Raw genomic sequence first — 10,676 nt, 5'->3', positions numbered from 1 at the left:
CTTGATTGTTCTCCTGGCACAGCTCTGCTTCAGTTGGGGTCCCCAGCTGGGATGCTGCCTTTCCCCAGAAGAGACGGAGGGAGCTGCTGCATCTTTTAGCTTCAAGCCCAGAGCCTTAAACTTGTTCTGGAATCAGGCCTGCCTTCACCTGCTGGGCCTCAGACCTGGAGAGAAGCTGGGCATCCTTCTCTCCACGAGAAGACGATCCCTCGGGCCCTAGGGTCCTGCCTGTGGGTGGTTTTCCTCCTCGGAACGTCTTTGAGCCCCCAGAACTCAGTGGGCCATCGAATTCGAGGCTCTGATTTTCAAGAGCAGGACGGGGCAGTAAAGAGCAAAGAGAGCGACTCCCTCATTTGACAGATAAGGAAACTGAGTTTCAGGGAACTAGAGTCGAGTCTAATAAATGGGCTTTAAGCATCAAGCTTGACTTGCACTTCAGTTCTTTCCGTCACACCGCAGGGCCTCAGTAACTAGCCCCCAGCTGGGTTGGGAGTGCTCTGGGATCTATCCGGCCCCAGGGAGTCTTGGCTATGTCCTTTCCCTGCCTCCAGCTCCTCTCCCCCTCAGCCTTCCATTTCACCTTGAAGCTTTCATCACTCCCCTCTCTGGGCCTCTCCGTCCCACCTATCCTCAGAGGGAACCAGCTCCTGCTCCCCAGTGGGCCGGGGCTTCAACCCCGTCCCGAAGCTGGCTTTTGGGCTGGTGCCGGTGCTGTATGTTTGGGCGACTGCATTTAAATGTGGCTGTTTTCATCTGGAATCCCATGTGTTCAATTTCACGCATTGATGGGCATGATTCTGAGGGGTTCCCTGGATGTCACCTTGCTGTCTCCTCTGGGTGCTGAGGCCACCCCAAAGTACTAAAGAACCCTGGTCCAAGGGCTGTGGTGGGAAGAGCCAGGAGCCTCGGGGATCCTCCAGCCCTTAGTCAGGTGGCCTTGGGCTGGCCAAATTCTCCCTCCTCATTTTTCAATGAAGGAAGTTGAACTAAATGACCTCTCAGATCCCTCCCACTGGGAAAGGCCATAATCCAACCATTCCAGGTGCTTGCAGGTTCTAACATTCCATCACTCTGATTCCAGAGAGGAGGAAAGAGCTCAAGACTGGAGTGAGATAACTTGGTGTTGGACTTTGGCTGTCCCATACGGTGGTTGTGTAAGGCTGGGTAAATTATGTAATAATAATAATAATAATATCTGGCATTTCTACAGCCATTAAGGTTTACAAAACACTCTACAATTTGTTGTGGTTGTTGTAGGATCCTCATGACAACCCTGGGGATTAGGTGCTACTATTATCCTCATTTTACAGATGAGGAAACTGAGATGACAAAGGTTGAGTGACTTGCCTAGGGTCACCCAGTTAAGGAAGTCTCAGAGTAGGATTAGAATCCCTCTTGCCTGTGATCAAAGCCTAATCTTGTAGTTTATGACCCATGTGGTCTTCAGTAAAGCATTATTCTCTTCAGGCTCTCACATTTCCCTGCTGTCCAATGAGAGGGTGGGCTCACATTTCTTCTCGGTGCTTCGTTTTCCTCATTTGTCAGTTAAGGAAGCTGGACGGAATGATCTCGAAGGCTCTTTCCAACTGGAATTCTGTAACTGTAGGCTCATGGCTCCTCCTCCTGAGGTATTTTATGGGTGCTGGGGGCAAAGGAGAGAGATGTCCCAGAAATGTCCTGTGGTCATAATAGAATTTTCCACATGCTTTGATATCTCTTATTTCTACTTTGCTTGTATCTGCAAATCACTTTCCCCGTTTCCTTGGTCTGAGAGTCATCTTCTGTAATAAAAACTGAAAGGGAGAATAAGATATGGTTTGGGAAAACTAAGGGTTACTCACTCGAGTAACAGTATATTCAGGGTTGCTCACCCATAGAGCACCACCTCAAAGATTTTCTCCTGGGATTGGGAGGCAGGATTGAGAACCAGCAGTGGAATAGGCTGCTTCAAGAAGTAGAGAATGTCCCCTTATGGGGTGGCACAGTGGGTAGAGACCCCAAGCCCAGAGTCAGGAAGGGATACTGAACAAGGTGATATCAATTGTTACATCTTCCAAGGCATCTTGAGTCATTTCAACACACGGATGATTGTGTTTGTTGTAAAAGAGCCAGGAAAGTGGCATTTTGTTCCACCCTGTGCATCCTTAGCAAACAATAAGCCCAGGAAGGTCTTTGACTCACAACACCCTTCAGTTAATTACAAGATGATAAAGATGGGATCCATATCATTTTCTGCTGGCTGCCATCTTTCTGCTCTCATCAAGGAGTCTTTCAGCTTGTATATGGATGACTCTCACAAAGAGTTTGTATAGGAGGAAGAGTAGAAAGCAGGTCAGTAGTTATTGATATTTTCCCCAAAGTTGTAATATCCCTGGTGCCTCCCGGGTTTTGATGTCTTCCTCTCAATAGATGCCCATGATTTCATTGCATCCAACAAGTGTCCATCTCTCTAGACTTGGTCCATGTCTGACTGTTTCTTGAAGAACATTTCGACTTCTGCACCCCTGAGGGATGGGGATGTTGAGATCTGAGGGTGGTGAGTCCTTTGCCTTGGAAGGAGAAAGCAGATTGTTGTCATCATTGTTGCAAATCCTTTCCATTCTCCTCCTGTTTTTAGCTCTTTGCCCTTTTCCATCTTGGGATGCTCTTGGGGTGACGTTGCTTAGTTGAGTCTCTTTACAGGTTTACTTGCCTGATGTTGCCCTCTCCTGCTCCTCTGTGTTGCCCATAACTGAATAGCCTCCTTCTTTGTGCGATTTGGCCAATAGAATTAGAATAGAATAGAACTTACCGTTTGGTAAAAATTGTTGGGAAAACTAGAAAGCAGACTGGTAGGAATTGGACATAGACCAATCGATCTCTTCTGCCACTTACCAAGAGAAGAGCAAAATGGGTCCATGAACTTATGAATAACCAAGGGCTAGAAAGCATTGTGAGATGTAAAATGGACACATTTGAATACATTAAATTAAAATGTTTGTGCAAATAAAACACATATAGCCAAGATTCGACGGAAAAAAACCGACAGGCCTTTTGTTGGTTAGAGGTCTCATCTATCAAGTCCAGCGATGCCTCAGCTTTTGTTCCTACTCTGTCTGAAAACGATGGGCAAAATCCCAAACCAAGGGAAACCGAGGCAATCATTTCCATATGAATCAATGTAAATCCAATGAATTCATTCTAGACACTCCAAAATACATACCCAAAACACATTTTGTAGAAATGAAATATGGTGTTTAATACTAAAAGCAATAAGAAATGAATAGAAAAGACTAATGTAAAGAATAAGTGAATATTTAACATGGCATTTACCTTTCTGAAGACTCTTCTTGGCATATGGAAGACTGCAAGGAGGGGAGAGAGAGGTTTGGAAGGGGAATCCCCCTTCAAAAGGACCTTAGGAAAGAAGCTGACATGTGGACGAGCTGTTACCTTGATTATGTCCCTCTTCTCAGCTGAGATACGATGGGAGAATGTCTACTTGACTGAAATGAGATGCCTCATTCCCAATGCAAGAGCTCATTCATTTCATGTGTTGTCAGGTATATATTCTCCTCCTTATGCTTTATCTGATTTTCGTTGGCTTCGGTATGGATTAATGGATTCATCTGCTTTTCAGTACATGGATTGCTCACACTGAGCAGGAGAATGCTTCACAAAATTAGCGTCAAGGTCAAGTAGGCTCCCCTACAAAATCTGAGGCAACCTATGAAAACAGAGACAAATTTTTTGTGGAAAAAATCCATGAAAACGGAAACCGATGAGAGCCGATGTCAATGAAAACTGAGGTATTACTGTATATAGAGAACTGGGGCAAATTTATAAGAACATGATCCATCCCCAATTGATAAGTGATCAAAAGATATGAACAGACAGTTTTTGAACAAAGGAAGCATATCATATGACTATGAAAAAAAGCTCAAAATCATTATTGATTAAAGAAATGCAAGACAACAATTGTGGTATCGCCTCACACCCATCGGGTTAGCCAGATTGCTCAAAGGGCAAAATGATGAATGTTGGAGGGGCTGTAGGAAATGGGGACACCAATACACTGTTGACGGACCTTTGAATTGATTCAACCATTTTGGAGAGTCATCTGGAATTATGCCTAAAGAAGTCTAAAACTGTGCACGTCTTTTGACCCAGCAAGACCACTCTCGGGTTTATTTCCTACGGTGATTAGGTCAAAAGGCAAAGAGGCTGTGTGTTCTAAAATATTGATAGCACATCTCTTTTTGCTGACAGAGGACTGGAAATTGAGGGGATGTGCCTCAATTAGGGAATGGCTAAACAAGTTATGGCATATGATTCTTTTTTAAATTTCTTTTTTAAAATTTTATTTAATTGATTAATTTGGAGTGTTTTTTCCAGGATTACAAACATCATGTTCTTTCTCTCCCCTCTCCCCAACCCCCTCCCATAGCTGACACTTAATTCCACTGGGTTTTACATGTGTTGTTGATCAAGACCTATTTCCATATTATTGATATTTGCACTAGGGTGATCGTTTAGTCTCCATCCCCAGTCATATCCCCACCAGACCATGCGATCAAGCAGTTGTTTTTCTTCTGTGTTTCTGCTCCCACAGTTCTTCCTCTGGATGTGGATACACTCTTTCTCCTAAGTCCCTCAGGATTATCCTGGGCCATTGCATTACCAGTAGCAAAGTCAGTTACATTTGATCATGCTCTCTCCATTGCAACGGAGCAGCTCCAATAGGAATACAAATAAAATGTGAATGAGCAGCATCAGATAATGAAGTCACCCCTGTCCATACTCACAACCAGTCACTAATCACACTCATGGGCAGACTTTGGGTCCATAGGCTTCAATCCCAGGTCTGGGCCAAGCAATTGTCTGCTAACATCTGCTGAGGCTTGGTCACTTCAGCTCCTCAAATGTGGTCCTCCTGGTAATGATGATGATCTGGTAACCTCTTGATCTGAGTGTGCAAAGCATCAGCAGAGTTGGCCATTCTCTGCCTGGCCCTGACCTCTCACCATGTTTCCAAGCCCTGAAGACCTCCAGGGTACCCTGAGGTGTTCAAGTCTGGGCTCCTGAACCTGCGTCCCTGCTCCCCTTCTGATTCCCCTTCCATGCCACTAACTCATTATTCGCTCTCCCCTGTGGGATCCCCGGCAGTGCTGAGACCCTCCCACCCACTCCACTCCTCCCAGCAGCGGGGCCATGTTTCCACCAGGACCTTCTCCAATGAATGCCGGGATCACCTTCTGTTCCTGGGGGAGGGGGTGGAGAGTAGTGGGCTTCTTCTCGGGTCCAGGCTCTCCATCACAACTCGGACTCATCCGCCATCACAGGAGAACCCCAAGGAGGAGTGTTGAAAGGGCACTGGAGTTGCCTGATCTGCTGCTCATCATCAATTCTAGGCAAACACAGGGGTTGATGCACATGAGAGGACTCATTTGTCCTGCTTACAAATGGCACCTCAGGTGCTCATTAGGCTCTGGGCAATCACATCAACTCTGGGGCCTCAGTTTTCTTATCTGTGAAATGAAGAGATTAGACTAGAGGACCGCCAATATCCCTTCCAGCTCCAGAACAGCCTAGAACCACCCATTATCCACCTAAGGTGCCTATTGGTGCCCTCTACACTAACGGTTTAACTCTACAGGGTTTTTGTTCAGCTGTCTGATCTAATTAATTAATTTATCTACAAGCATTTATTCAAAGTGCCGGGAATTTTATTGACTTCCGGAGATACAAAGTAAAAGCAAAATAAGTCTGGGCTCTCCAAGAGCTGCCATCCTAAAGGGGGAGATCATACGGAAATCACCTGTTCTAGACATGCTGCATACACAGTTCGTGGAAGACAAGTTTGGGGGAGCATGAGCACTTGGGGCCACCAAGAAAGGCTTCCTGTAGCAGAGGGTATGGGAGCTAAGTTTTGAAGCTGAGCATCCAAAGGGATGGAGATGATGAGGGAAAGTAGTATATGGGTGGGGGACAGAAGGCAAGAAGATGGCGACAGCCAGTAAAAATGATGACTGGCCAGTCAAACCAATAGCCCCTGGTCAGAGCCAGGCATGTGTTCACACTTGACACTGAGGAAAAGAGAAAAGGAGGAGCCCTGAGCTGTCTCTTAACTCTTTGCATTCTAGTTTTGAATTAAAAAATCAAATCAGAAAGGAGCAAAACCGCCTATGCTGAGCAGAAATGAGGAGGCTGTCGGTGTGTACTCAGCAGAAGTAAGAAAGACACCTTTCTCTGGAAGACTCAGGGCAATGGAGAGAGCCTGCCTAGGGGATGAACTGTTTCCCCACCATGTTGAAAGCATCTTTGAATTGAATGTCCCATCCTTCCTGACAAAACCAGGAGATGATAAGTTAGACAAAGAAATTTTCCATTTTCCTTTCCTCATTTTCATTTCCACTCTGCCCCCCGAGGAGAGGTTACCCCCACCCCAGCTTTATTCGTTCTCTTCAGAAACATTGAAGTCCGACCCAGATCCTCTATATTCCAGATGTCCAATCCAGGGAGCACTTATCTAATCAGGCCATATGAAACACGATTCCTTTCTCTTCTCTTCTTTCAGAAAATCAAAGCAACTTTTCCCAGAAGCGCCTCCATGCCAAAGCCAGGAGTTTATTTGCCCGCCTTCAGCAGGATCATAAGGCTTAAAGGTAATCCCAGAGCACCAAACTCCCAGCAGTCCATCTGCCAACCCCCTTTACCGGAGAGGTACAGCGAGTGCTGCCAGCAGACTTTGTCTTTATTTATGGGAGAGTCTTTTATTTCTGCCATGCTAAAGCTCACCTTCCCTGGCCCAGCTGCTCCAGTGCTTCCCTTATCGGCAAAAGGAGGGGGCCGGAGCCCAGCATTGCCAAGGTAACGCTCGGCTCCAAGGCTCTTGATCTCCTGATCTCCCGGGCCATCTGGCCCCAGCCAGGCTCTGAAGAGAGGAAGAAGGGCCGGTGATTAGAGGACCCGAGGGATGTGGCCTCTCAGCCCACGCGGGCCCCTCCTGAGAGGTTCTGACCCACTTCTACGTGACACATACAAAGAGTCATAGGCCTTTGAGCTGGAAGGGACCTTCAGGTCATTGAGTCCAGCCCTCCATGTACAGGTGAAACGACTTTCCTAAGTAAGTGACAGAGATGCGAATCAAATTGAGGCCCCCCAACTGCAGCAGGCCATGATTCGTGGAAAGACCCCCAACCAAAGTTATGGACTTCTGGCTACCCTGGAACACTCCAAGGAATTCTAGGTCTTTCCTTGGGAGGCAGCGTAGTACAGTACGAGCAGTCCTGCGAGGGAGTCGGATGGTCTGAGTGCGAATCATACCGTGTCCACATGTCACTCTACTAACATCTTGGCTGTCCGAGACACTTACCTTTGCCAGGCTTCCATCGCCTCCTCCACAAAAGGAGGAGCCCGGAGGAGATGGAGGTCTGGCCAGCTCTGAGTGGCCCCCTCTCGCTCCTAGCGAAGCAGCCTCCCCAGAAGAGTCATTGCTCTCCAGCTGATGCCCTCCGATGGACACCCCTCGCACCCCAGCCTCCCCCTCTCGCCGAGACCCTCACGAAGCCCCAAAGGGGAGCCTCAACAGTGCCAGGACCCCCCTGGTCCATGCTGTTCCCCAACTTCCATTCCGCGCATTCTTGAGTCCTTGGGAGAAGCTTCTGAAGAGCTGGTGGCCTCAGGCACCGGGAAAGCTGCGGCTGGTGGAGCAGATGGCGTTCAGGATGCGGAGGCGGAGCCCCCGCCAGATGCTGTTGGCATACCTTGTTGGGACACGAGGTTTGGGGCGCAAAGGCAGCCGCCATGAGAGCGAAGACGTGTCCACTGGAAGACTCTTCTGCTCACGGCGCATCGTCGTCTCATGCAGAGGGCAGAGATGGTTCCTGCGATGGAACAAATGCTGACTTTGGAACGGACCTGGGTTCAAGTCCTGACTCTGCCACTTAAAGGGGAGAAAACGGAGGTCCATGAAGGAGAGATGATTTTTTAAAGATTATTCAAGTTAGCAGAAACAGAGCAGGGATTCGAACTCAGATCATAGTACAAGCAGAGGTCACAGGCTGGAAGGGAGCATCAGGGCATCCATTCTTAACCCTTCCTTCATTTTGCAAGTGGGGAAACTGAGATCCAAGGAAGTTAAACTTGATTAATGTCACCCGCATAGGTAATAAGGGAATGAGTTGGGATTCAAACTCAGGTCTTGAGACACTTTAATGAATCCATCCTATATCTCCGAGTCCCCCCATTGGGCCTAGTACAGAGCTCTGAGGAACGCCGACCTCATCCTCAAAACCTCCAATGGCTCCCAACAGTCTGCTGAAGGAAACCTCACAATTCTCACCGATATTAGAAATGGAATTGGACAGCCCGGCTCCTCACTCTCCTACTTGATGCCTGTTGGTCAGCTCCTGGACACACAACACCGCTGATTTCCCACCTTCACACCTTTGCTCACACAGGGGCTCATGCCCAACTGCCGCTGTGCCTGGAGAGCTACAAGACTTGAATTCAAATCTTGCCTCAGATATGACTTGTCTGATGCTGTTCACATCGCTTGTCTTTCTCCAGCCTGCTTCCCGATCTGTTAAATAGCAGCAGGGCCTGTCTACTCAAAGAGGAGACGGGGTGAGAGAGGGGAAATGACACCGGCTTTGCCGTCTGCAGCTCGGGTTCAGCCCCGGCGCTGGCCCTCCATAGCCTGGGACTCTGCCTCACTGACTCGACCTCCCTGGCCTCTAAAGAGAGCTGGCCGGCCCTAAATGTGCCATCCTGCCACAAGGAAGGACCTCGAGATACGGGCCCAGCAGATTGTTGGGCCTGCGATGCCTCCTTCCCATCCTGTCCCCCAGCTGGCCTTTAAGACCGAAGCCAGAGGCCGCTTCTCTCCGTCCCCCCTGCTTGTGGCCCAGAGCCTCAGGCTTTGTTAACCCACCCCCTCCCCTTTGGGGCTCTCCTCCCTGCCCTGCCGTGCCTTAGACTGGGAGGTCTCCAGGGCAGGGGCCTTTCTTCCTGCTTGCTCTAGTTGGCTCCCCCACCCCAAGGCCAGAGCTGGCCCGCAGTGAGCACCTCATCAGGGCCTCTTTTGTGCCCTGTCCTGCCCTCTTTCCTAATGGCCTGCCTGCGCTCTCCATTCAGTCCTGAGCTGCCTCAGTTTGTCCCTTCATTATTTATTCCCATTTTCTTTGTCTGAAAAATGAGCTTCAAAGCAACGACAAACTTGAATTTTCCATGTGCAAGGAAGAGAATGAAGAGACTGATATGTGAAATCCTGATTCTCTATTATATACAAATTAGTTTGTGCTCTTTAAGTATTAATTATATGTAACGGGATAGAACTTCTTGCCTTGTCTGAATCCTCTCTGAGTTTCCTCTTCTTCTGTGTATTTTGTATTTTGTATCTCCCTCCCTCCCTCTTTCCTTCCTTCCTTCCTCCCTCCCTGCATCCCTCCCTCCCTCCCTTCCTTCCTTCCTTCCTTCCTTCCTTCCTTCCTTCCTTCCTTCCTTCCTTCCTTCCTTCCTTCCTTCCTTCCTTCCTTCCTTCCTTCCTTCCTTCCTTCCTTCCTTCCTTCCTTCCTTCCTTCCTTCCTTCCTTCCTTCCTTCCTCCCTTCCTTCCTCCCTTCCTTATTTGTCTATACATAACCGGATACCAGGTTTTCGGTCTCCCACGGGTAGGATGATCCGTGATTCATCATCCGTAGGGCTCAGGGTCACATACTCTCCCTCATAGATCAGACCGTCAGTGCTCAGCTGGACGTCTGTGGAAGGGATGAGTGAGTGAGTGAGTGAGTGAGTGAGCAAACTCTCTCCTCTAATGCTGGCTACTCTTTCCCTTTAGTTAGTCTAAGACCAGGATGTAAAAAGAGCAGGAGGATAAAACGGAGCCGAAGGCAAGAGGAGAACACACGGAGAATTCTCCAGGTCTTCCCACACAAGAGGCTTCTTGCTATTTTTGAAAAGGCTTTTCAAAAGTCAGATTTTCTTTGGTTCAAAAGAGAGCCATCACGATATGGTGCAAATAATTCTTTTCTCCATCCTTTAAGGTCAGCCTTTTCCTCTTGCTATTTTTTAATGGCTCTTTTGATATTTCGGTTTTTGACATTCAATGGATGGCAGAATATTGGAGCAGGCGGGCACTTGAGAGATCAGTCCACCCCAACCCTTCAGCTTTCAGAAGAGGAAACCTCCACCCATACGGCAGTGACTTGCTCAAGGTCACACAGTTGAGCAGCGGAAGATTTCAGGACTAGAACCCAGGGCTCTGCATTCCTTATCCAGCTCTCTTCCTACTAGTGAGCAGATTTAGAGAATAGTCGGAGAATTCGATTCACAGCTCAGGAACTAAAACACTACTATGTACCAGGGCCAAAAATCAAACTAATCCTGGCCTCAAAGAACACGTATTCTACAAGCCTCTATCAGTGACATCTCAGGGCTGGTAGAGCATCCTCTGGCCTAAATCCCCGCCTCCATAGTCTTCCCTGTCCCCTTCAGAGCCACCTTGCAGGACAAAGAGGACTTTCAAAAGGGGGAGGCGAAAGCAACCCTCAAAATTAGTCCACAATGACCTTCTGAGAATGGAGGCAGCATTTCCCGCCTGTGGAATCTCCACCTTGACAACAGCCTTGGGGGAGGGTCTCCTCTTAGCTATTTGTACACCTTTTCTTGGCTCTACTCATTTCACTCTGCATCGGTG

General features: G+C 48.1%; 1 long non-coding RNA gene across 1 annotated transcript; it reads left to right on the top strand.

The window, feature by feature from the left end:
• Nucleotides 1–988: 988 nt before the first annotated feature.
• LOC130457582 (uncharacterized) lies at nt 989–9,314 on the top strand. The gene is made up of 2 exons (XR_008916907.1): nt 989–1,164; nt 6,557–9,314. It is a non-coding gene; the product is annotated as an uncharacterized LOC130457582 (long non-coding RNA).
• The last annotated feature ends 1,362 nt before the right edge of the window (nt 9,315–10,676 follow it).

The sequence above is a fragment of the Monodelphis domestica genome, chromosome 2 (assembly GCF_027887165.1).
Source record: "Monodelphis domestica isolate mMonDom1 chromosome 2, mMonDom1.pri, whole genome shotgun sequence".
In the NCBI taxonomy this organism is placed as follows: domain Eukaryota; kingdom Metazoa; phylum Chordata; class Mammalia; order Didelphimorphia; family Didelphidae; genus Monodelphis; species Monodelphis domestica.
This window is presented reverse-complemented; position numbering and strand designations above follow the sequence as displayed.